The sequence below is a fragment of the Podarcis gaigeae genome (assembly GCF_964106915.1).
Source record: "Podarcis gaigeae genome assembly, chromosome: 9".
In the NCBI taxonomy this organism is placed as follows: Eukaryota; Metazoa; Chordata; class Lepidosauria; order Squamata; family Lacertidae; genus Podarcis; species Podarcis gaigeae.
Window position 1 is genome coordinate 65,984,301 of NC_139685.1, and position 27,906 is coordinate 66,012,206.

Genomic DNA, 27,906 nt, shown 5'->3' on the forward strand with positions numbered 1-27,906 from the left:
CCCCCTTCCTGCCCAAACCATCACACCTGTGCTGCTACCACAAGGCAGTGTGATGAGGACAAGGATGCTGTGGTGGCGGTGGCAGTGGAGGAAGGGAGGAGGAGGGGCTGGATCTGCCATCTGAGGCAAATTGCCTCACCTCACCTCACCTCATGGAAGAACCTGTTAGCTTGACACCTTGAGACTTGAATATAAATCTTTACTTGTCAGGTTGGCAACAGTGGAACAACAAGTATTATTCATATGTATATATTAATGAACATAGTGAATTTCTCTCCCTTGAGCCCAAGAAAGGGTTTAGTCTTCTTTTGCTCTCAGAACTCCTTCATAGCACTACATAAGTTATTACAGTGGTACCTCGGGTTACAGACACTTCAGGTTACAGACTCCGCTAACCGAGAAATAGTACCTCGGGTTAAGAACTTTGCTTCAGGATGAGGCACCATTAGCTAAAGTGGTACCTCAGGTTAAGAACAGTTTCAGGTTAAGAACAGACCTCCAGAACGAATTAAGTACTTAACCCGAGGTGCCACTGTAATCCGTATCTTGCCCGTCCTCGCAAACCCCCCAGACTGCTTGAAGTCACCAAACTCCTATGTTCTCAAAGAATAAACTAACAGAATAACCAACTCCCAACTGCCACCTCCTTTCCCCAATACCTTTTTGTGTGTGTGTGAAATACATTTACGATGCAAACATAATACAAATACTAACAGGGCTGACCGGCGGGGTGTGTGTGTGTGTAATATGTAAACAGTGAGGTCGTGTGTGTGTGTGTGTGTGTGTGTGTGTGTGTGTATTCAGAAAACTGCAAACAGTGATAATTTTGCAATTTGCAGTAGTCATTCACAAAACCACAGCAGCAGGGATGTCTCTGTCAAGGACAACTGTTTTGTGAATGGCCCCTACTGACTTCCTACAGTGCTGGGAACGAGCACAGTTCTCTGTAGCACATAGCAATGGCCAGCAAAATCCTTATTGCCACTGCATAAAACTTGACAGAGTCCTCAAGTCACTTGCAAAAACAATTTCAATCTAGGGAGGCACAGTTAGCTATCTCAAAACACTGTCTCTCTACAACATAGTACCTGGTACCACCTACAGTAGGTGCAGTTTTCAGAACTGATAACTCCCTGAGGGATCGCTGCGCAGTGAAAGCAGCAATCCCTCTTGCTGTTCTGGCTTCTCGGATAGCTGTGCAGCCTGCATTCGCTCCATAAGATGCACACACATTTCCCCTTACTTTTTAGGAGGGAAAAAGTGAGTCTTATAGAGCAAAAAATATGGTAAATGTTGGTTTCCATCCTTTACAGTTGTAAAGAAAAGACAGGTTTTGAAACATGAAAATAATGCTTTTAACGAACACCATTGTCTGCCCCTCTTTAATGACTGGAGGCGGTGCATTGCTCATCATGGATCTATAATTTTCCTGCCACAATAAGATTTCATACCACCTCCCTTCCCAGAAAAAAGAAAAAGAAATGAAAGGAAGAAAGAAAAATGGAGGGAAACTCTACAAAACCTCAAAGAATAATGGATGCAAACTGAATAAATTTGTGCACATTTGAATAAACGTTATTGATTTGTATGAATATAGAATTACAGGCATGGAATGAGGCAAAGAGACTTGAAAGACCATCCCACTGAATCCTGACCATAATTGCACACACTCCAACATGTCCAGGCCAAAAACTGGGCTGTGTGCCTTCCAGGCCATGCTCCCAGGCGAGTTGCATAACCTGTGGGAGATTGTGGCCCCAAAGAAAATGCATTTTTCATGGTGAGATCATGGTGTGAGATGAGGAGAGATCGCAGTGTCCAAAATGGCCACCATGCTCTAAGGCAAGAAAACGGGATGTCACGGTTTTCCCAGGGCATTTGAGGGATATGGAATTGCATGCAAGGGGACCATAGCTCAGTGACAGAGTGTAGGATTTGTGTGCCCAATGTGCCCAAGGGTCATTCTTTTTTTTCAAGTTTATTTTTTTATTTTTTTTCAAATTCTTTTTATTGAATTCTTGAAAATTACATCAAAAAGCAAAAAACTCACAAACAGTTACAAAATAGAAATAGAAAAACAAGAAAAAAAGAAAAGAAAGAAAAGAGAAGAGAAACAAAAAAAGAAAATCGAAATAACACATATCAACATAAAACAGACAAACTTACAAACATTTGACCTCCTTCCATCTCGGTTTAGGTTAGGTAATCTTGTAATCTTTCTGCAGTTGTATTATATTAACTCTATACATCGCAGGTGTTAAATTCCGTCCACTGTGATTTTAGTAATTCCCAAATTAACTTCAATATAACTAAAAAATTTATTCCAATCATTCTTTATAGCCTTACATTTTTTTGATGCCTGATCCTTTGTGTCATTCTCGCTAGCTCTATTTACTCAAATAGTCTCATTTGCCATTCTCTGACGGTGGGGTTGTTAGAAGATTTCCAGTTTTGCGCTAATAAAATCCTGGCCGCCACCGTTGCGTATTGAAAGAATGTTTGGTCCTCATTTCTGATCTCCTCTCCAATCATACCTAAGAGGAAAGCTTCCAGTTTTTTGGGGAAAGTGTATTTCAGTATTTTCTTTAACTCATCATAAATTTGCCCCCAAAATCTTTTGACCTCGTTACATGTCCACCACATGTGGAAAAAAATTTCCTTCTTTGGTTTTACATCTCCAGCATGTGCTGTTTCCGGTTTTGTACATCTTCCCCAGTCTTGCCGGGGTGATGTACCAACGATACATCATTTTCTCCATATTTTCTCGGAGAGCAGCACATGCGGTGAATTTCATACCTCTCTTCCAAAGCTTTACCCATCTGTCATATTCCAGGTTATATCCAAGGTCATATAGCCCAAGGGTCATTCTTAGGCTTCTTCAGTTCAAAGGAGACATTAAGGAAGAGGTCAGTGTATGAAAACAATATTGGACTCCATCAATCCATAGCCTGACTTGCTCCACTTCTTATGTCCCCTGATGTGTAAGTTAGGCTTGTTAGTCTAGGGCAGGGGTAGTCAACCTTTTTATACCTACCACCCACTAATGCATCTTTCTTGATGGTAAAATTTCCTTACTGCCCACCAGTGCTCCATGGAAGGAGGATTCAGCTTGTGCCGTAGAACCCCCTACCGCCTGTTGGGATTTCAGTTCTCACCAGCTGCGGGGAAGCAGAAACATTGTTTACATCATGTGATGTACTGAGTGTGAGACAGGAAGTCTTAGCCAGTTCTCAGTGTTCTCAGTCTTACCGGGTGGAGTTACTGAGAGACTCGCTGATTCTGGATTGAAGCAGAGTCAAGTCGCAGACTCTCATGCTGTACTGCTCGGGTGAGCAGCTATGATTTGTACAGTCTTAATAAAGTAGTTGTTAGACGAGACTGCCTCATTCTTCTGTGATGGATTGCCAGAAGATTACAGATAGGTAGCCGTGTTGGTCTGCCATAGTCAAAACAAAACAAAATTCCTTCCAGTAGCACCTTAAAGACCAACTAAGTCAGTTCTTGGTATGAGCTTTCGTGTGCATGCACACTTCTTCAGATACACTGAAACAGAAGTTTCCAGACCCTTCTATATAGTGAGAAGGTGGGGAGGGGTATTACTCAGAAGGGTGGTGGGAATGGGTGATTGGCAGATAGCTGTGATGAGCCTGTTGACGACTCTTAACGACTGCAATAGGTCTTACAGGAAGAAGCAAGGGGTAAAAAGGTGAAAAATGGCTTTGTCATGTATAATGAGATAAGAATCCAAGGTCTTTGTTCAGGCCAGGTTTCTCCATGGTTTTAAGTTTGGTGATAAGTTGTAATTCAGCAGCTTCTCTTTCCAGATGCCAACTTTGCTGCCACATACACCCGGACAACACCATTACTGGCCCCAACAACATCACACATACCATCTCGGGACTATTTAATTGCTCATCGTCTAACATTGTGTATGCCATCAAATGCCAACAGTGTCCTTCGGCTCTCTATATTGGACAAACAGGCCAGACCTTACGCCAAAGAATAAACGGACATAAATCGGACATCAGGAATCACAAGACAGAGAAACCAGTAGGAGAACACTTCAATCTCCCAGGACATTCTATACAAGATCTCAAAGTAGCTGTTTTACTACAAAGGAATTTCAGAAATAGACTGGAAAGAGAAGCTGCTGAATTACAACTTATCACCAAACTTAAAACCATGGAGAAACCTGGCCTGAACAAAGACCTTGGATTCTTATCTCATTATACATGACAAAGCCATTTTTCACCTTTTCACCCCTTGCTTCTTCCTGTAAGACCTATTGCAGTCGTTAAGAGTCGTCAACAGGCTCATCACAGCTATCTGCCAATCACCCATTCCCACCACCCTTCTGAGTAATACCCCTCCCCACCTTCTCACTATATAGAAGGGTCTGGAAACTTCTGTTTCAGTGTATCTGAAGAAGTGTGCATGCACACGAAAGCTCATACCAAGAACTGACTTAGTTGGTCTTTAATGTGCTACTGGAAGGATTTTTTTTTTTTTTTTTGCCAGAAGATTGTTAGTGTGTTCCTCTCAGAAGGGAGGGATCGCTTATCACCGGTCTCTCTGGACTGAAGTTGGATTTTAGACAGAGAGTGACCTTCGGAGAAAAGACCCCGGTGTGCCTGGGATGCTGGCAACCCTCCCGGGTGGGCATTTTTTTCAACACCGCCAACCTAGAATTGGGACCAAATTGATAACCCCGGTCTAGGGTTACGAATCTTGCTTCAAGTGTGAAAAGGGCCAGGTTCAAAACCCAGGCAACTCATGTGAATGAAGAGGGAGGGGCTATAGTTCAGTGGTAGAAGAGAGGCTTTGCAAACAGGAGTTGCCAGGTTCCGTCTCTAAATAAATAAATAAATAAATAAATAAATAAATAATATTATTTCTACCCCGCCCATCTGACTCTGGGCGGCCCCCAACAGAATATTAAAAACACAATAAAACATCAAACATTAAAAACTTCCCTAAACAGGGCTGCCTTCAGATGTCTTCTAAAAGTCAGACACTTGTTTATTTCCTTGACTTCTGATGGGAGGGTGTTTTCCACAGGGTGGATGCCACTACCAAGAATGCCCTCTGCCTGGTTCCCTGTAACCTCACTTCTCGCAGTGAGGGAACTGCCAGAAGGCCCTCAGAGCAATCGAAATTATTCAACCCCCATTGCAAATCAGGTTTATTATCAAAATTTCCAGACTTTCAGCTGTTTGCAATGAGCAAATCGAAGTAAAGGCATTGAAATAGCTCAACACAATGGATGCTTCAAGTGGTTTCCCCAAATTTAGCTGAAATTGCAACTTATATTGGCTTCTCCAGAGCCTTAAATCCTTGAGAGTGGACTATAGGTAGGGAACCTCAGACCCAGAAGCCAAATAGAGCCACTCAGTCTTCTCTGTTAACTGTTCCTCAAGTCACACCTCTCTCTCTCTCCTCCCCCTCTCTCTCATCTATTTTTATTTATACTTGTCCAATGATATACAAAAGTTCATGCTATACAATGTATATACAATAATATACAAAAAGTATCTTTTTATAATATACTAGAATAAAAGAAATGCTTTAAAGTTCTAATCTAAAGAGGAACGGAAGCAAAAAGAAGGCAGAAATGGGAAAAGGGAAAGAAAGAAATAGAAAGGAGAGAGACAAGAAAATTAAAATCATAAAAAGACTTTCGGTTCTCTGTCCTGCAGCTAAATATAGTATTCATTCATTAACATCCAACTATTCTATTTTTTATAAGCAAATATCTTTCCAGTCTTCAAACCCAGATATGACAAGTTCATTTTCTCTTTCATGCAAAAAGTCCAAAAGAAGTTTCCAGTCCTTAACAAATGTCAATAATGATTTCTCTCTAATTAAACATGCTGCTTTGCCATCTCAGCTAAGTCCAATAATTTTTTATCAGCTGTTCATGTTAGGTAGGACTGTATCTTTCCATCTTTCCATCTCACTGCTGTAATCAGATATTGTAATAAACTTCCACGGTCCTTTTCCAATCCACACACCCTTTCTCCAAACCACGCTCCTTACCAGCCTACTTCATGTCTTCCTTAAGTATTTTTGCTTCTCTGGAATGTGTCCTCTTAGTTGCATTGATAGAAGATAGACACCAACCCCCCTGTACAAGGGCCGGATCCAGCAAGGTCTTTTTATGTTCTTTTCCCAATTGTTTGACAATAGGGGAGACTTTCCCACCTAAATTAAGAGTGCTGGAATGAAGAAAACTAACCAGGAGAAGGATTTTGTATGAAACAACTCTAAGTTTAGTTAATTTCTGGTACTGAAAACACATTCCTAAGCTCAGAATGTGCCCTGAGATACCCCGTTATTTAATACTAACTCTACGGCTTTTAGATACAGGTAGGTAGCTGTGTTTGTCTGCCGTAGTTGAAACAAAATAAAAAAATTCCTTCGAGTAGCACCTTAAAGACCAACTAAGTTTGTTATTGGTATGAGCTTTCGTGTGCATGCACACTTCTTCAGATATGGGTGATTGGCTGATAGGTGTGACAAGCCAGTTTACAACTGTTAATGACTGCAATTGGTCTCTATTCAGACCAGGTCTCTCCATGGTTTTAAGTTTGGAAATAAGTTGTAATTCAGCAACTTCTCTTTCCAGTCTATTTCTGAAATTCTTTTGTAATATGACAGCTATTTTGAGATCTTGTATAGAATGTCCTGGGAGATTGAAGTGTTCTCCTACTGGTTTCTCTGTCTTGCAGTTGTTAACAATCACCCATTCCTACCACCCTTCTGACTAATACCCCTCCCTACCTTCTCACTATATATAGTCATACCTTGGGTTACAGCCGCTTCAGGTTGTGTTTTTTCAGGTTACGGACCACAGAAACCCGGAAGTACCGGAACAGGTTACTTTCAGGTTTCAGTGGTTATGCATGTGCAGAGGCACTAAATCGTGCTTTGTGCACGCGCAGAAGCACCAAATCGCAACCCACACGTGCGCAGACACGGGTTGCGAATGCTGAGAGTTGTGAATGTGCATCCCACATGGATCACATTCGCAACCCTAGCGTCCACTGTATAAGGGTCTGGTGACTTCTGTTTCAGTGTATCTAGGGCTTTTGTATGTGTCTCTGGCTAAAAAATCTGCCTGGCAAAACACAAAGCAGATCCAATGTGCCCTAAGTCTGCCAATCCCTGCTCTGGATCCTGAGTTTATTCCATAGGGGGAGTGCGGGGGAGAGAGGCTGTCAATCTCAACTGCAGCTAGTTTATTGACTGACAACACTGAACTAAAATTCAAAGCCTATTGGCTTCCATTCTGATCCTGCTCAGATTACAGTTTTCATCTCTGCAAAAAAATCAGAAGCGTTGTCGTCAATTAAAGCAGAGCCCTGCGACAGCTTTCCCCAGAAGGATGGAATACTCAGTTCCCTCTGCACTGAAAATATAAAGCAATGTCTGATCAGAAAACAAAAAGGTGGTGTAGCTGAGCCAAGGAAGACTTCCGTCAACGGCTAAGTTACACACAAGTCTGTGTATTTTGTATAACACACATCTTGGAAATGCTTTTTTTGATTAATTGCTTGAGTGACTAAGTCAACACCGAGTCGATCTGTTCGGAAAGGCGACGTTGAGAGACGCCTGGCTCTCCGATACATCACAGAATGAGTAAACCGTGAGTCACTCCCAGATGTACGACTTGAGTGTTCACTGATGATTCTACACTGTGAGCCTATATTAGAATAGAGAGCTGCAGAAGAAATTGACTTGTGTGCGTCCATTGAGTAGGACACTTTCCCCATGTGTGTGGCCAGCTGGCAAATGTCATTTTATCCCATGACCTAAGGGGGACTGGGTGATTCACAAACCAAGAGGCCAGTCAAAGGGCCATTGCACTGAAAATACATTTCTTTCATACTCAGAAACTTGTACTCCTTTAAGGACCCAGCATCACCCCTTTCCTTCTTGCATTATTCCTGCATTCCAACTCTACAATTCTTTGATTCTATTATTCTTTCCAGGTGGCCTCATTCTCTGTCATGTCAGTGCAGACCCTGTGCTCAGCACAGCACTTCCTTAAACCCGCTGCACTTCGTACCCTTGGTTTTGGCTACGCAGGTGGCGCTGTGGGTTAAACCACAGAGCCTAGGACTTGCCGATCAGAAGGTTGGCGGTTCGAATCCCTGCGACAGGGTGAGCTCCCGTTGCTCGGTCCCTGCTCCTGCCAACCTAGCAGTTCGAAAGCACGTCAAAGTGCAAGTAGATAAACAGGTACCACTCCGGCGGGAAGGTAAACGGCATTTCCGTGCGCTGCTCTGGTTCGCCAGAAGCAGCTTAGTCATGCTGGCCATATGACCCGGAAGCTGTACGCCGGCTCCCTTGGCCAATAAAGCGAGATGAGCACCACAACCCCAGAGTCGACCACAACTGAACCTAATGGTCAGGGGTCCCTTTACCTTTACCTTACAGATTGAAGGTCAAGCCCTCAGCTACTGCAGCTGACCACAAGAAGCCTGATATAGCTAAGGAGTGCCTAGAGAGGAGATACTCGCTGCCCAGGAATAAGCTCTCCGAGCCAAAGGCAGGTGTGCATCTTTTTGTAGCTCACAACTTTTGAACTTTCTGTAATGCAGAGCCCATTGGCAGGTAAGAGAGAGTCAGGGGATCCCTCATACCTTTTCTTGTTGAGTATGGGAAAGAGGCACCAGTAGTCTGGAGCAAGGACCTGCAGACCTAACCCATGGATGAGGTGTTGCTGAAGCTTTCAGTCAGAGAATAAGTTCAGCTACACCTTAACTTTCCTTTGGCAAAGCTATTTCATGCTCACAGTTTAAATGGCGGAAGATCTTCTCATGAAGCTCAAATTGTTTTATCAGTTGAACCTTCATAGTCAGAAGGAAGCACCACTGAGTTTAGTCCCAGGAAGCCATGCAAAGAATTGCAGCAACACTGACTCTACTACACACGCCTGGCTCTTTGGTGTGTGTGTTTCATAAATGTGACGATAAGGATGACATTTAGCAGATACCTCCGTATTCTCCTTAGAGGCATGGCTATGGGAGCTGTCACGGTTATCTCCCACACTTTCAAATCCACAACTACCCCAAGTTCCCATTACCAGTGCCACTTTTGGCACCGATATAGCCTAAGATGGTCTACTCATAAGTCACTCAAATTATACAGTGTTCCTTGCTGGGTCCAATTGTAGTGCAGTTGATAAAGTGGAATAGCTGAATGTGGGAGGCCAATATTCGATTTCCTGCTTGGCTAGCAGACTCACCCGGTGTCACTCTAACCTACCTCATTGGTTTTTCCTGAAGATTAAACGAGATAAGACCTGAATGGTGGCTTTGCACAGTGAAAGGTGCTGGGATAAATGATTAATAATTGCATGAGCTCTGCCTTTCCCTTCGTCTGCAGGATCTACCGTTCCTCAGAGCACATCAGAGAAACGACAGGCCCTGTCCCGGCCATAAATCGTGGGGTGCCTTTGTCAGTCTTGTCAAACCTTTCCCTGCCTCCTGGCTAGAATATATGTGTGTTTTCTGACACTTCGTATCTCACAAGCGCTGCAAAAGGCAGTGCTGTGCTTGGGGGATCCGGTCAATACAGCCATAAATGTGATGATAAGGATGACATTTAGCAGCTTGCCAAGACAATAATAATCTTGTGCGTATAAAAGGTGTCTGCTGCTGGGTCCACAGAATGCCCCACATTGGAACGTAACACCTGAGATTTGTGGGTGCATCTCTATATGCACATAAGAATAATGGTCTCCTCCCACCTCTGAAGACATGCTGGGGTTCCCCTGAAATTACTCTGCACATCAGCTTAGGGAAAGGGATCTACACGCTTGTGCAAATTAATTGAAACAAAACATGTTTTCTATCTTACTTGTAATCCTGTACTCTTCCTGTACTCAAAACAAACATGAAAAGTCAGTTGATCATTAGGGTGTTGGAAGCCTGCAGCCAACAGAAGGAATATATTATATATTGAGGTTCTACGAAAGAGAGTTATTCCAGAGCTGGAAAAGAGGTATCCTGATGGTACTGGGATATTGCAGCAGGACCTGGCCCACATTGAAAGTGGTGAAGAAATTCATGACAGAGCAGAAAATACAGGTACTTGATTGGCCAGGGAATTCCCCGGACGTAAATCCCATTGAGAATTTGTGCGCTATATGCAAAATTCACCTCTGTGCTGTAGACTGTACGACTATGGAGAAGCTCATTCAGGCACTGATTCAAGTGTGGTCCAGGGATCCGAAAATCAACAGGGCCTGTTCAAAACTAGTAGACTCCATGCCGAACCGTGTTCAAATGCTGCTTAAAAATAGCAGAGGTCATATCCGTTACTAGTGTACGTATATGTGCGTTTTGTACATGTGTATGTGAGTTTTGTACAATAAACTACATTGTTTCAAATAATTTGCACAATCCCCACCTGCACTATTCATTTAAATCATCATCATACCACTTTAAACAGTTCTGGCTTCCTGCAAAGAATCATGGGGACTGTATTAATTATTATTATTATTATTATTATTATTATTATTATTAATTGAATTTCTGTACTGCCCTTCATCCGAATATCACAGCGTGGTTTACAATATAAAAATACATTCCACAGTAACAAATGAAACCAATAACTCCTACACACACAGTTTAAAATGCCTTAGATCAGGCTTCCTCAAACTTGGCCCTCCAGATGTGTTTGGCCTACAACTCCCATGATCCCTAGCTAGCAGGACCAGTGGTCAGGGATGATGGGAATTGTAGTCTCAAAACATCTGGAGGGCCAAGGTTGAGGAAGCCTGCCTTAGATGGTTTAATTAGCCAAATGCCTGGAAGAAGAGGAATGGTTTTGCATGGCAACTAAAAATATGTAATGGAGGAGCCAGGCAGGGGGTGCCAAGGGCCCCCAACAAATTTGCAAGGAGGGGGTCGGGCCCCCTCAAAATTCAGTGGCAGCCACACACACACACACACACTGTGAGGCATGCTGATGTCACTCACGCAAGCCACACAGAGTGCACCCAACACATCAGCACACTCATGGCATGCGCAAGTGACTTTAATCGCGACGGCAAGCCAGCACACTTGGCACCAGGCAAGTATCCCTTCGGAGAGCATTCCACAAATGGGGAGCCACTGCAGAAAAGGCCTGTTCCCAGATTCTGATTTGATCCCGGAATGTCCTGCTATTCCTTAAAGGTAAAGGGACCCCTGACCATTGGGTCCAGTCATGACCGACTCTGGGGTTGCGGCGCTCATCTCGCTTTATTGGCCAAGAGAGCCGGCGTACAGCTTCCAAGTCACGTGGCCAGCCTAACTAAGCCGCTTCTGGTGAACCAGAGCAGTGCACGGAAACACTGTTTACCTTCCTGCCAGAGTGGTGCCTATTTATCTACTTGCACTTTGACGTGCTTTTGAACTGCTAGGTTGGCAGGAGCAGGGACCGAGCAACGGGAGCTCACCCCGTCGCGGGGATTGGAACCGCCGAACCTTCTGTTCAGCAAGTCCTAGGCTCTGTGGTTTAACCCACAGCGCCACCCGAGTCCCCCCTGCTATTCCTTAGGACATCCCTATTTTCATTGGAGAAATGTTGGAGGGTATGGAGATATGCAACCCCTGAGCTAAGGAGATTAGTAACTATGCCACCTCTAGAAGACATCTGAAGGCAGCTCTGTATAAGGAAGTTTTTTAATGTTTAATGTTTTATTATGTTTTGATATCTGTTGGAAGCCGCCTAGAGTGGCTGGAGCAACCCAGCCAGATGGGTGGGGTATAAATATTCTTATTATTCTTATTATGGAATAGGAGAAATTATTGGAGGGTATGTAATAAAACCCACCACCACCAAGATGACCCATGTTGTGACTTTGAAACCACCATGAAGAAGCTTTGCTAACACAGAAGGATGCTTTGGGTCAGATCTGGGCAACGAGGAGAGGTAATCTTGCTAAGATTTTAGTAGCATATTTTGAGGACAACAGTGCAGTTCAAAGTTCTTCTTGGCAGGTGGGTGAATTAGAATTCTGCTATTATGGGCAGTCTTTCTCTCCCCCGCCCCACACAGAAAACGAGAAACAGCTTTAATAAAAGCCGAAAATAATGAGCAGGCATGAGAACACCAGCTTTCTCAGATGAAACAGTTTAGTTGCCTCAACTACCTTTTTTATCTCAGGATTTTATTCAGTGCTGGATTGGATCAAAATAAGATAAAGGCTCTTCTTTCTTCTGTGCATGTGAATTGGGGTGCCAAGCAGAGCGTGCAGGGCACATCATTAAAGAACTAAAGGCTTTAAAAGCCTATTGTGTAGAGAGGAGGAAAGGCAAGGCTTGTAGAGAAAGAAACACTTAAAACAATAACGTCCTACCTTGCCGCTTCTGGCCCCAGAGCTTTTGAAAGGCTGAACGGCACATTTAAAGCAGTACCATGCCACTTTAAAGAGTCATGGCTTCCCCCAAGGGACCTTGGGAACTGTAGTTCATTAAGGAAGCTGAGAGATTCCTTAACTACAATTCTCAGAGTGGCCAAATTACAAATCTCTCTTACTGGGGAGCCCTGGAAACTGTTGCTCTGCTAAGGGGCACTGGGGTCTCCTCACAACTCTCAGGACCAATAAATTATTATTATTATTATTATTATTATTATTATTATTATTATTATTATTATTTTCTACCCTGCCCATCTGGCTGGGTTTCTCCAGCCACTCTGAGCAGCTTCCAACAGAAGGTTAAAAATACATTAAAACATCAGTTGTTAAAAACTTCCATAAGCCTTCAGAGGTCTTCTGAATGTCATATACAGTGGTACCTCGGGTTAAGTACTTAATTCGTTCCAGAGGTCCGTACTTAACCTGAAACTGTTCTTAACCTGAAGCACCACTTTAGCTAATGGGGCCTCCTGCTGCTGCTGTGCCGCCAGAGCATGATTTCTGTTCTCATCCTGAAGCGAAGTTCTTAACCTGAAGCACTATTTCTGGGTTAGCAGAGTCTGTAACCTGAAGCGTGTGTAACCTGAAGCGTACGTAACCCAAGGTACCACTGTAGTTGATTTTTTCTTTGACATCTGATGGGAGGGCATTCCACAGGGCTGGCGCCACTACCAAGAAGGCCCTCTGCCTGGTTCCCTGTAAACAACATGTTCTCAACAACATATTACAGCTTCAAGGGTTCTTTGAGAGAAGCCACAACTGTTTAAAGTGGTACGACACTCTAGTACTACTCTATTCTGCCTTGGTCAGACCACACCGGGAAAGACTGTGTCCAGTTTTGGGCACCACAATTTAAGAAGGATGTTGAGAAGCTGGAACATGTGCAGAGGAGGGCGACCAAGAAGACAAGGGTCTGGAAACCAAGCCTTATTCTGAGGAACAGCTGCAGGAGCTGTGTATGTTTAGCCTGGAAAAGAGGAGACTGGGAGGAGATATGATAGCCATCTTCAAATATCTCATGGGCTGTCACATGGAAGAAGGAACAAGCTTGTTTTCTCCTGCTCTGGAGGGCAGGACTTGAAAGGAGAAGAGAGTCCAACTAAACATATGGGAAAACTTTCTGACAGTGAGAGCTGTCTGACAGTGGAATGGTCTCCCTCAGGAGGTTGTAGACTCTCCTTCCTTGGAGGTTTTCAAGCAGAGGTTGGATGGCCATCTGTCGTGGAGGTTTTAGCTGAGATTAGCTGAGATTCCTGCATTGGTTGGACCAGATAATCCTCAGAGTCCCTTCCAACTCTGCAATTCTACAATTCTGTGGCACCACTTTAAATGTATGGTACAGATGGGGGCCTGAATAGTGCCTACCTACTAAAGAGTTTGGGATGTGGGTGGCACTGTGGGTTAAACCCCAGAGCCTAGGACTTGCTGATCAGAAGGTCGGTGGTTCAAATCCCCATGACGGGGTGAGCTCCCATTGGTCAGTCCCAGCTTCTGCCCACCTAGCAGTTTGAAAGCAAGTCAAAGTGCAAGTAGATAAATAGGTACCACTCCGGCGGGAAGGTAAACGGCATTTCTGTGCACTGCTTTGCTTTGCCAGAAGCGGCTTAGTCATGCTGGCCACATGACCTGGAAGCTGTACACCAGCTCCCTCGGCCAAGAAAGTGAGATGAGCGCCACAACCCCAGAGTCGGTCACGACTGGACCTAATGGTCAGGGGTCCCTTTACCTTTACTTACTAAAGAGTACTTACCAGATTAGGGTGTTTACCTGGGCTACATCTTTCACGGATTACCTTTGACCAACCTTCTGCAAGGGCTACAATTCCCTTCAACCCCAAACAGCACAGTCTTTCTTGTGAAACACAATGATCTTAATTGTATGGGTTAGCCAATGGCAGACTATGTGGATAGGCTCCTGCTGTTTAGCATGGGGGAGCTAGGCTTTAGAAACATCTGGTTTTCTACAGCCTTTGGGTTCAAGAGGTATTTGCCATTTCTCAGGGATCTGATGTGCTTAGATTTGGATCCTGTGTCTGAAGTCCATGCTGCCTGCTTTCCACATTTGACTACCCACACTACAGCTTGAAGAGGCTTCACAAGTCCAACACTATGTCAGTAATATACATGGGATAGCTCAGTCAATAGAGCATGAGTCTCTTCGTCTCAGGGCTGTGGGTTTGAGCCCCACATTGGGTGAAATATTCTTGCATTGCAGGCATTTGGACTATAGATGACCCTGGTAGTCCCTTCCAACACAACAATTCTGTTATTGTTCCAGCAACCACAACAGAATCCTCTGCTGCTTTTGGTATCTTCCTTCTGTTTAGTTTGCTTATGAAAACCTTGACAAACTTTCTGAGCCACTATGGGTAATGTGCTGCATTATTTTATTATTATTATTATTATTATTATTATTATTATTATTAACCACTCTTCATCCAAAGATCACAGGGCACTTCACATAGAAATACATAGAACTACAACATAGAAATACAAAAAGAAATCACAGAATACATAACAATAAAAAACTGAAAGCAAAAGAAACCAATAACCCATCTCCCATGAGAATATCCACTTTGCTTCATCTCCGTCTCTGATTTTTCCAATCTTAAGCTTGGTTCTCCACATTACCACATCACTTTTAAGTCCTCATGGAAATTCATCAGTATTTTTGCGTGATTATTTCCTAATATAAGCATTTTTTGTATGCAATATTTCCTAATATGCACACTTTTCAAAGCAATCTCCCCTGATATAATGTCCTTTTGGATGTTATTTTCATTAATATATGCAAATATAGGCATCTGTATGCACACTTTACCCTAGTATATAAAGGTTTATATACATTATTTTTATTATTTATATATAGAGATATATAATTGCTAGTTAGCCGCCCTGAGCCCAGCCTTGGCTGGGGAGGGCGGGGTATAAATTATTATTATTATTATTATTATTATTATTTGGCTGCACTGCAAAACTTGGAGAAGCGTGGATTTCTAAGGATGGCTGTTCTCACGTTGTTGTGGAAAGAGCAAAGTATGTAAGTTTGCTTTTACATGAAAACTTAGTTGAATTTCTCCCCCTTCCCTAATAGGGAAACACACTCAGTGGGAACAGGACATCATATATCAAGCAGCCATCTCAGGTAGGAGGAGGAGGAGGAGGAGGAGGAAATATTCATCATTTTCTGAACATATAAAGCTGCCTATTACAGAGGCAAACCTTTGGTCTCTCTAGCTTGGTAAGATGCATTGTGACTGGCAATGACTGTTTTCCAGCTTTGCTACCTTAGATCTTTTCTAACTAAAGATGCCAAAGGTCAAACCTGCACATGCTCTCCTACTCAGCTAGGTTCCAGATCAACTCACTTTATAGCTGGAAATTTAAGCACCCGCTATTGGTTTTGCAACATTTTGAGCTGATATTTCTATTTAAAGCATGGATGGGGGAACCTATGACCCACCTAATGTTGGGGAACTCCAACTCCTGACAACATGGCAAATGGTCAGGATATTGGGAGTTGGAGTCTAGCGATATCTGGAAAGCCACAAGTTCCCTATCCCTCGCCAAGTTGCAGTAAGAGATATGCATTATTCCCAAAGCAAAATGACTTCTATTCATATATACCATGAAAAGAACTTTTTATACAAGCTAAAGCCCAGAGTTTTATTTCTTGCTCAACTGGTAAACCTGTAAAAATGGTGGGGAAACAGAGTTAATTTTCTTTATTTGTCTATTTAAAAATCACTTTAAATGAGACTTAACTACTAACTGTACAACCCTGTTCAGTTTTCCTTGCTGCTTACCTGTGCTGCGTGACAAAAGATCACATGAAGTTCTTTGAACACTTGGAATCTGATCTGTAAGTGCCAAGAGCAGCTGTTGCCATTCAAAAACCTACAAACTAGCATCTGACCAGCTTACACCTTTCAGTGCTTAAAAGGTTGCCATGCACCGTTACTTAGGAGTTTTATAGAGTCTAGAAAACCGGCCTCAAATAAAGACCTCGCCACCCTGGAGTTCTTAACAGTCCTCTTTTAAAAGCACAGCTTAAAAAATACTGTACTCCCAAATCCAAAAGCATTCTGGTTTCCAGCAAGATCAAAGCCTGGCGTTTACAAAACGATTACAAGTTTTAAAAGAAAGAGGGGAAAGGGGGGGGGGGACCAGGCAGTGTGCTCAACTTGTCAGGAGACAAGACAGGCAGGGATGTTGTTTTCCAAGGATACCCTGCTCACAAAGACAGAGGGAAATGGGGTGCTAATGAGACTAGTGGAGGGCTTTGCATTGGAGGGGAGAGGAAGAGAAAAGAGGGGGCTTTTAAAGTGGTCTCCCAGTGCAATATACAGATTGCAAGCCTGCTCTTTTGAGAAATAGGAAAGCGCAGCAGCCAGCAATGCTTCAATACTGCTTCCTTACAACCACACACACACACACACACACACACACACACACAACCCCTAGCAAGAACTCTGTCACAACTCAGGAAGGGGCACCTCGGATCAAAACTGCCACCTCCCGTCAGTGATTGACAGGCGCATCACCTCGCTAAGCCCATCTGTCTTCCTTCCTTGGGGAAAAAAGTGAGCCGCTGCCCACGGAAACAGCCACCCTATGAAAACCGTCTCTGCCGCAATCACCATTTACATCTGCCTCTAGCAACGTTACCTTTCGTCCTATTGTTTCCCATGCCTCCCCATTCGGTTGGCACTTGGGGGGTGGAATAGCAAGTGCACCGGTCGCAAATGAATCCCATTTACTGCGGATGGCCGACAGGTATTGCACTGCAATTTAACATGACTCCAGGCAGCAACAGTGGCGGGGGGGGGGGGGTACCTTTGCCACGCAGCAATGTAGACTCCGTGCAATAACTGCGACCGTGTAATAAAAAGCAGCATGCTCTGTTTTTTAAGGCTAGGCTAGGCTAAATCATTCTCTCCCCCCTCCCCGTTTGCATTCCTACCCACAGGTAAATAAGAGAGAGAGCAAAACTCACACTCTGCAGCTTTCCCGTCCGCGCTAAACGACGAAGCTTTCCAAAGGGGGGCAGATCCCAGGAGTGACACTATCAGGCACCGCATCTAAATGGAGCTGAAGCATTTAGGGTTCCTTGTTTGGCATTTAGCAGTGACAACAACATCAGCGGCGGCGGCGGCAGCAGCAGCACAGGGGAGCACCTCCACCAAACTAATGCAATGTACTTTGCAAATTGGCCGGCGATAAAGGGAGCGCGAGCAGCGTGTTCCTGCGTTCTCCGGCAACGGTGCGCGAAGCCTTAATCTCGTTACTAAATCGCCTCGGCCATATGTGTCCATGTGGCACCCTTTCAACTTGCTGCCGGAGACCTTCGTCGATGCCGGGGTGGGGTGGGGGAAGAGGCAGTCTGCCCCCCTCCCCACAAGGAAAGCAAAGGGGAAGATGGGAACGTGCACGTGGGAATTCAGCACACACGGAACAAAAGAGGACTCGGCGGAGAACAGAACAACAATACGGCACTGGAAGAACTCTGCTTGGCTGAGCTCTCCGCACAGCAGCCAGCACAACCCGCCTCCCTCCCTCTCTGCAATTCTTCTCCTCCTCCTCCTTCCTTGTTTTCCCTCCCCCGTTGCAAACCTTCGCAAAGTGACAGCCGGGAGCATGAATTGACTTTCCAGAGGTCTAATATACTATTTTTTAAAAAAACTTTGACTGCACCATGTAGCCCATAGACTCTCCAATGGTGAGATTTATCAGGTTTCATGAGCATGGAGTTGAGGCGAGTGTCACATTTATTTTTGCAAAAGCTGCACCAGGAGGATGCAACACCAAACTGGCCGCCTCCCAGTGACTGCCAGTTACTGAACAGGAAGGAAAACTTACCCTTCACTTTCCAGGGCATAGGCATGGCAATGGAACTCCCCTTCTAATCTTGCAAGCAGGTAGCGCTCACCACCTCCGTCTCCAGACGCCAATGGGAAAACAATCGCCCCATCCCCAGTCTCTCTGCCCTACCGGACTCGCATTAAGATAGAAGGCAGGAAGATAATTAAGTACACCGTTGTAAGCACACCTTGGTCCATGATTTCTGTGGGAGCTGCAGCTTAGCCTGCCTTTCAGCTGCAGAGTAACTGCAGGTAGGGAGGAAATTGGGACAAACAAGCAAGGGAAGCTCTGTCCGTTAGGTCATCTGGGCAAATTTAATCATGGTGCCCCACCCCACAGAATATCACTGGGGAAGGGACCCCGAGACAGGCATTTCCCACTATTGCCCTTTCCCCCTGACCCACAGGATCACCCCGTTTTTATTTGTTTGAATTCCTTGCATTCTTGTTTTCATTTTTTAAAAAGAGCAAAATATGCTTTTATACTACTGTTTTGTTGGTCTTATGCTGTCTTTCTGTTGCTTTTTGCATGCACGCCGCATAGAGATTTAAAGAAAGATATTAGATTTTGCAAATGCTTTTAAATCAATGAAGAAATAAATGCACATAAATGGCGCGAGGATTAATTTTGCTCTCTCTTTCCAAAGCGGTGTTAGGGCCCAAGGCCAGCCTGCAGTCTGTGTCAGCTCCAGGTTTTGGGGGATCCCTTGGGCAAAATGTCCTAAGTGGGACCCACTCCCTGACTGGGATCACCTCTTTCATGCTGCTGCCACTGCTCCCCATTGGCTGGGCATTTCCTTTTCGGCCCAATCCACACAGACCAGCACCAGATTTAGGGTGGTGCAGATGGTTCCTCTGCACAGGGCACCAAGTCGAGGAAGTGCAAAATATAAAAACAACCACCACCTATATTTATATAGCGAAGGTGCCTGGGTCATGCTGTGGGGTGGTTGTCCTTGTGGTTTTTTTTTTTTTTTCCTTCCAGGGATGTCCAAAGCCAGAGAAGTTTTCTCAAGATTGCCCAGGAAAGCAATGAAGAGAATTGCAGGGCTTAAGGTTGCAGATTCAATCCTCATATAGGACAGTTGTGTATTCCTGCATTGCAGGGAGTTGGACTAGATGATCCTCAGGGTCCCTTCCATCTCCATGATTCTATGCATTCTATCTATGCATCTAAATCAGCAGTTCTCAAACTGTGGGTCTCCAGATGTTGTTGGACTACAACTCCCATCATCCCTGAGCTCTGGCTTTGCTAGCTAGGGAAGATGGGAGTTGTAGTCCAACAACATCTTGGGACCCACAGGTTGAGAACCGCTGATCTAAATGAATGCGTTTCTAAATACATCAACATGTAATGTTTAAAATATTTATTAACCACCCTTCATCACAAGATTCCAGGGTGATGTACGATAGGCAGTCGGAACACAAAAATCCAAGAAGAATAAAGATATAGAAGATCAAGGGGCTATTGAGTCCAGTTCTTTGTCCCAAGACCAAGCAATTCACACACACACCCCAATATCCGTCTTTGCCATCCAGACCACAGTGCATCACAGTCAGAAACCACAGTAAAGGTTGGTCAAGCAAATGGCTCCATGTGATTCAACCAAGATGCATTTTATGGAAGACTCAACAAATCATGAGACCTCTCTCATCTCTCTGAGCAGGAGCAAAAATTCCTTCTGATCTCATGCACAGTGTTCAGCTTGGCCCTGAGCATGGTGCTTTAAAACTCATCTTCAAAAAGAAATTTGACTGGGGGCACACACATGTGTCCCTGATGGTCCACAGGAAAGGGTAAAAAAAAAAATGTGTTTCAAGATCTTAAGGGAGGAATCATTCCTACTCTTCCCAAAGGCCATTTCTTGCAAAAGAGGTCTCATACGGACAGTAAATCTGCAATCTGGTAACTTTCACAATCACTGTTATTCATTGCTAAAAGGAGAGTGTGATGCCCTGTCTCTTACGGCTTGGACACTATCAGGGATAGTGAGCCTGTTGCTCTCCAGATGTTGCTGGACTCGAACTCCCATCAGCCCCAGCCAACATGAGCAAGGATTAGGTCCATGGGGAAACGGAGTCTCTCACAACATCTGGAGAGCCACAGTATCCACATCCCTGCCCTACAGTAACTCCACAACCATTCATAAGCGTGGACACTCCTTCTGCATGATCTCACCAGACTCAGTCCTCATCTGAGTTCCTCCCCACCTTCCTTAGGGGAACACTCCAGGAAAATGTCTCCCTTGCTTCTTTGAGAAAACACTAAGAAGAAATACCAGGTGTAGAGGAGAGGAAGCTTTGGATCACTCCATGTCAAAGCATTTAAACACAAATTCATACAGTGAAGATGATGGAACTTCCAAGCTCAGCTGACTTTGGCTTGGTCCAAGCTGGAGGCCATCAGCAGCTGCCCACTTGATCAAGCAGTGAGCCTAATGGGTTGCAGTGGCCCAGTGTCAACCTGGTTTCTGTGCAGTGGCTGCCAAAAAAAAGCAACCTCCAAAGGGCGGTCTCTGATTTAGTGGATCTCAGATGGCATCCTTGTGTACAGGAGATCTTTGGGTTATGGAGCACACCTACAGCACACACCTGCAGCCTCATAGTTAAGATGACTGAATATGGGTTACAGCACAAATCCATGCCTTACTGCTTAGTGATGGGGAAGGCAAAGAACGCTTACTTTTCCATGACCCATTGCTTTCTTACTGGTTCTTTTTTTTTAGTAATTTTAATTGGTTGTCATAGATATATAACTAGACAAATGAAACAAGAACTTAAAAAACCCTACACTTGGGATTTTGCCAGCGACTAGGTAATTATTGATGCCTTTAGAATATTGATTCTTCTGCTAAGTTTTTCTACAAGATTCCCCTATATTATTCCATCAGGGTTGCATGAAAACCTGCCATCTCCAACTAAATTGGGAGTATCAGAACCCTTAGAAGCCTCCTGTAGCAAATTTGCTAGAGGCTATTTAAGGGCAAAGACACTTCCGTCCATTGTATCTTCCATTCCTGGGTAAGGTGATTGAGAGAGCGGTTGCTGAACAGCTTGGTAGGTTTCTGGATGAAACATCTGCTCTGGATCCATTCCAGTCTGGCTTCCGTGCTGGTCATGGGACCGAGACGGCTCTGGTCGCCCTAACAGATGATCTCCGCAGGCAGCTGGATCGAGGCAGGTCGGGGCTGCTGATTCTTCTAGATCTGTCAGCAGCCTTCGACATGGTCGACCACGAACTCCTGGACCACCGCCTTGCCGACGTGGGAATCCAGGGCACAGTCCTTCAATGGCTGTGCTCGTTTCTCTCTGGTCGGGGACAGAGGGTGGCGCTTGGGGGGGAATTGTCATCGCGCCACTCCTTGGTGTGTGGAGTGCCTCAGGGTGCGATTCTCTCCCCGATGCTTTTTAACATCTTTATGCGCCCCCTCGCCCAGCTTGTCCGGAGTTTTGGGCTGGGCTGCCATCAGTATGCTGATGACACCCAACTCTATCTGTTGATGGATGGCCATCCTGACTCGGCCCCAGACACACTGGAGAGATGTCTGGAAGCTGTGGCTGGATGGTTACGTGGGAGCCGGTTGAAGTTAAATCCTTCGAAGACAGAGGTCCTCTGGCTGGGGCGGGACGATATGGGATTGAGGGGGTAACTCCCATCTCTTGCGGGGGTGCAATTAGTGCCAGCACCGTCCGTTAAGAGTTTGGGTGTAATCTTCGATACCTCCCTCTCTATGGAGGCGCAGATTACAGCTATAACAAAGGCGGCATTTTTTCATCTCCGCCAAGCTAAGCAGTTGGCCCCTTATCTCTCTCGCCCTGACCTAGCCACTGTGATCCATGCGACGGTCACCTCCAGACTGGACTATTGTAACTCGCTCTACGTGGGGCTGCCCTTGAGACTGACCCAGAAACTCCAGCGGGTGCAGAATGCCACGGCGAGACTCCTTATGGGGTCTTCGCTGCGAGATCACATTCATCCAGTACTATACCAGCTGCACTGGCTCCCGGTGGAGTACAGGATCAGGTTTAAGGTGCTGGTTTTAACCTTTAAAGCCCTATACGGCCTAGGACCCTCGTACCTACAGGACCGCCTCTCCTGGTATGCCCCACAGAGAAACCTACGGTCTGCAAATAATAATACCCTCAAGGTCCCAGGCCTGAGAGAGGTTAGGCTGGCCTCAACTAGAGCCAGGGCCTTCTCGGCTGCGGCTCCAATCTGGTGGGACGCTCTGTCACAAGAGACTAGGGCCCTGCGGGACCTGACATCTTTCCACAGGGCCTGCAAGACAGAGTTGTTCCACCAGGCCTTTGGTCAGGGCGCAGCCTGACTCCCTCCTCTGGCAACCTGTACAGAATCTTGCTTAATCGGTTGCCATTAATTTGATTTTAACTAATTTTTATAATGAAATATTTTGAATGTGTGACTATTTGATTGTTTGATTATTTGATTATTGTTAGCCGCCCTGAGCCCGGCTTCGGCTGGAGAGGGCGGGATATAAATAACATTTATTATTATTATTATTATTATTATTATTATTATTATTATTATTATTATTACATTTGATGGTATGGTGTCAGGAGTCATGTCCAGACTATATGGGGTCAGCTTAAATTGTTGTGGCCTGATGATATGGGCAAGATGCCAGGAAGTGTCTGGACAAACACATGTCCTCTTGACCTTTGCCCATCCTGGTTGATTAGAACTTGCTAGAGACGGGGAGAGTAACTGGATGGGTTAATGCATTGTTGTTGGCAGACATGGTCCCAGCAGTCTTAAGGAGGTGGTACTGTGTCTTCTGTTTAAGAGACCCTCCATTGACCCAGAGTTCTCTGAGAACTATTATCAGCTGAATCTGTTGAGGCTGTGCAGGTGTTGGATTGTTGCCTGAAGACCATAGTACAAGGAAGAGCTTGTACTGGTTGCCCGTACGTTCCCAAGCCCAATCCAAGGTGTTTACATTGGCATATGAACCTCCAAACAACTCTCTGAAAGGATGCTTGCCTCTCCATCAATCTGTCTGTACACTGAGATCAGCAGGGCAGGCCATTAATTCTTTCTTATTCCACCACCTGCAGAAGTATATGACTAAACCACTTCTGGTGCAATGGGACACATGACGGAAACCAGAGCGCATGGAAACGGCGTTTACTTTCCCGCTGCAGCGGTGCCTATTTATCTACTTGTACTGGTGTGCTTTCGAACTGCTAGGTTGGCAGGAGCTGGGACAGAGCAACGGGAGCTCCCCCCATAGCGCAAATTCGAACCGCCAACCTTCTGATCAGCAAGCCCAAGAGCCTCAGTGGTTTAGACCACAGTGCCACTTACGTTTTTACCTTTACCTTGTAATCTACCCTGGGATCAATACGATGAAGGATGGTTTAACAAATCTAATTAAATAAATGAAGAATTAAATAGGATATATATTATGCTAAATAAACAGGCACAAGTATCCAGTGTTGTACATAGTCATCCTTCCCTCCGCACCTTAAAACTAGAATGACTCATTTCATTATTTCCTTCACGTTTCTCACTCATCCCGGAGCAAAATAATAGAAATCCAAACAGAAATGATACAAGCCTAAACAGGAATGTGCACTCTGGGCACGGACTTCGCTGCCACCTAACTTTAGCGGAAGCTTAAAGATTCTTCCGACTCTGATCCCATCAGGTCCTGAAAGAAAGCAAAGCGCTCCCTCTTTCTTCAAGACCTGGATGTCAACCTACGCTTGGATATTGAAGGAGGAGGAAGAAGTTGAGGCAGACCTGTGGGCAGCAGCTGTGCAAATATTGCCAGCTGCCAGCAAGAATTGTCATTTCAGGGTCGAAACCTTCTTATACTCAAAAAAAGTAAAATAAAGTGAGGCTGATGAAGGAAGGAAGCAACCATCCACTTTTCAATTAATAACCCAGTGGTCATTCATGCGTGCAAGACACAGATTTGATCTCGTTTCCGGAAAAGGAGACAAAACCTTAATTCCAGCACACTCAAAGAAAGACAAAGAAATCCGCTGCACACACCGAGATGCTAGAAGGGACAGGGGCTCAGGGGCTCCAGGCTTTGGGATGCAATACTTCTTAGATATTTTTCTGGAGCTGCTGGGTTTGCACGTAGCTCAGTTGGTAGAGCATGAGACTCTTAATCTCAGGGCTGTGGGTTTTCAAGCCAAAAAGATTGCTGCATTTCAGGAGGTTGGACTAGATGACCCTCGTGGTCTCTCCCAACTTTAAAAATCTAGGATTAGTCAGTTTGAATTTGTTGGTGATGGGTGGCAGCTGAGTGAAGGGCACAGGTGGCAGACACCTGCAACCTTGCCCTCCAAAGTTCCCTGCTCCACCCATGTCTGCCATCTTCTCATTTGCTGAGATAGACCATCCTACTGTGGCTCCTTCCATATTTATTTTCCTGACACACGCCAGGGGTCACAGGTGCTCAGCCAAGCAAGGAACCCAACCAAAGACCTGCTATAGGACAGCAGGCACCAAAAGGGCACATAGCAACCATTCATCTCCAGCTGACCTGCTTTCACAGGCATCCCACCCCATCTGGTGTGTTATGTACTGAATTGAATAGGATCCAAACTGCAGCAGTCTGATTGGTCCTAGAACAATAGGATCCAAAAGGCAGCAGTCTGATTGGTCCTAGAACAATAGGATTCAGAATGCAGCAGTCTGATTGGTCCAAGAACAATGCAGCAGTATGATTGGTTGACAGGAACCACCCAATCATGCTCCAGATAGAAGTGAATCCACAACCTGATTGGCTTACAGTAGAATTCTGGAATTAGCCAATCATGTGCAGCCCATTGTGTAAATAATGTATATAAAGCAGATACTTTGAGGGGACATTCATTCCTCCTCACCACTATGAGCTGAATAAAGAGCATGAAATCACTTTGCGACTCTGAGTATATTTCATGGTGGCTAATGGATTGAGGTTGAATCCTGACAAGACAGAAGTACTGTTCTTGGAGGACAGGGGGCGGGCTGGTGTGGAGGAGTCCCTGGTCCTGAATGGGGTACCTGTGCCCCCTGAAGGACCAGGTGCGTAGCCTGGGAGTCATTTTGGACTCACAGCTGTCCATGGAGGCACAAGTCAATTCTGTGTCCAGGGCAGCATCTTCATCCCCATCATTCTGCCCGGACGCTGAGGTCCAGCACCGAGGGCCTTCTGGCGGTTCCCTCACTGCGAGAAGCAAAGCTACAGGGAACCAGGCAGAGGGCCTTCTCAGTAGTGGTGCCCGCCCTGTGGAACGCCATCCCATCAGATGTCAAAGAGATAAACAACTACCTGACATTTAGAAGACATCAGGGAAGTTTTTAATGTGTGACATTTTAATGTATTTTTAATCTTTGTTGGAAGCTGCACAGAGTGGCTGGGGAAACCCAGCCAGATGGGTGGGGTACAAATAATAAATTATCATCATCATCATCATCATTATTATTATCTCCACCTGGAGGATTGCAAACACACCATTTCCCCTCTCTCCCAGCCAACGGATGCTAACACCCAGGTTTCCAATAGTCTCTCTCACACTGAGTCACCTAGGACAGTCTTTCCCAACCTTGTGCCTCCAGATGTTTTTGGCCTACAACTCCCATCATCCCTAGCTAGCAAGACCAGTGGTCAGGGATGATGGGAGTTGTAGGCCAAAAACATCTGGAGGCACAAGGTTGGGAAACACTGACCTAGGAGATGCACTCAAGCAATGCATCTGAGTCCCATACAGCAAGACAAGGCAAACAATGCTTCAGTGGGAAACTAGTAATGCGGGTGATGCCCTTATAAGCACTAGTCAAACCAGAATGCAGTTTACATGGTCCCAAGTGCAGGTCTTAAGAGCTTCTTTCCACATGTGAGGCCTCAAGAGCTTGCAGGAGGCTCAACGGCAATTTATGTTAGTGCCTGATCATAGTCAATGCAGAACTGAAAGCAGAAGAGAGGTATTTTGCTAAAAAAGAAGGACAATCAAGCGCACTGTCTGGTGTCTGACTGATTTTGGGGACATGCACAAAAATATCTGTTTATCTTTAACACATTTTTGTACCTGAAACTAAAATGGCCGCTGATTTCTGCCTAAAGCAGAACCGGAGGTGAATCTGAAGGTTCCTGTTCAGGCCAAACAGCCACGAGCCATTTTGAGGGGTGTTTCAAAATAATTAAGTGTTCAACAAAACGTCTCTCGAAAGTTTCTTGCCTTTCTTCACCAGAAGCAAACTAATGACCACTCTTCCATACAGTTACTACTCCAGACAGGCGCTCATTGGTTCTTGTTATTAACAACAAGCAGAGAAAGGGGTGCCAGAATATTACAGCTCTGCTCACAGAGTCCTGGTATCACATCATGGTTAGTCTAGCCTTTCTGGAAGGTTGAGAACAGCCCCTGGCAAGAACGAATGTTTGTTTTCATGCATTTTTTCAATAGCAGGTCAGTGTCATTTGGCTTCCCACCATCGACACAGTTGGTCAGCTGTTCCGAAAGCTGTTTACCATCATACGCAGAGGAGTCATCCAACAGCTTGCTGAATTGCAGAAGGAACTGTCTACAGGCTTGCAAGAAAAACATCTTCCATGTTCCTGAGTGGCATTTAATTCTTGCAATACAGTCAGATCCACGCAAGCAGAACCTAAGCACAAGGCACTCGCCCCTTCCTGCCGTTTCCTGTAACTGGTATTCAGAAGTGTTGCTGTCTCTAACCAAGGAGCCAGAGCGCAGCCATCATGGCTGGTAGCCATTGATCACCATGAATTTATCCAACTCTCTTTTACAACTGTCCATGTTGGTAACTGTCACTGCTTCCTGGGGGAGCACTGGTTAGCCATGCATTGTATGAGGAACCTCAGCTTGAGAACTTAATTCATTCTGGAGGTCATTTCTTACCCTGAAATTGTTCTTAACCTGAGGTACCACTTTAGCTAATGGAGCCTCCCGCTGCTGCTGCGCAATTTCTGTTCTCATCCTGAAGCAAAGTTCTTAACCTGAGGTATCATTTCTGGGTTAGCGGAGTCTGTAACCTGAAGTGTATGTAACCTGAAGCGTCTGTAACCCGAGGTACCACTGCATTTTCTTTTATCTGCCCTCAACATTCCAACATTCAGTTTTATGGGATGTCCATGTATTCCAGTGTTCTGAGAGCGGGAGAAAAACGTTTCTCGATCCACTTCCTCTAGGCATAGGCCTATATACTTCTGTCATGTCACCACTTACTCTGTTTCCCCCTATAAATTAAACATAATAAACAAAGAAAGAAATAGCATAAACCTCAAAGTCTCACTATTTAAAGAGGAAAGACTTAGCTAACAAAGAGTAAACCAACCTAGGATTCTGCCCCGCTCCAAAAAAATGTAAAAATCAATCCGTCATGGTGCAAAGCTTCATAATATATATGGAAGAAAGCAAAGTAGAATGGAGTCAAAACAACAACAACAACTCAGGAAGCTTTTTTTCTGTTAGAAAATAGCTGAGATTTTTCTTTTGCTCATCGCCTTGAAAAATAAGACAATTTGGCAGAATTATCTCTGCCCCTTCTTCATGGTGGGCTCCCCAACTTTTCTCCCCACAGTGGCCTGGAAACATCTCTGGAACGTAGTGTTAAAAGGTTGCTCAGACTGCCCTCACAGCTGATGCTGCTACG

The 27,906-nt window shown here is 44.9% G+C and overlaps 1 protein-coding gene across 4 annotated transcripts in view; it reads right to left on the reverse strand.

The window, feature by feature from the left end:
- Nucleotides 1–27,906, reverse strand: part of ARHGAP24 (Rho GTPase activating protein 24) — a 415,266-nt gene that overhangs the window by 318,173 nt on the left and 69,187 nt on the right. Inside the window, exon 1 of one of the 4 annotated variants that reach the window (XM_083756501.1) lies at nucleotides 17,408–17,941. The exons of the other annotated variants lie outside the window; for them this stretch is intronic. The gene's annotated coding sequence lies outside the window, so the exon portion shown is untranslated. Of the gene's footprint in view, nucleotides 1–17,407; nucleotides 17,942–27,906 lie in introns of those variants that run through there. 4 annotated transcript variants of the gene reach the window in all.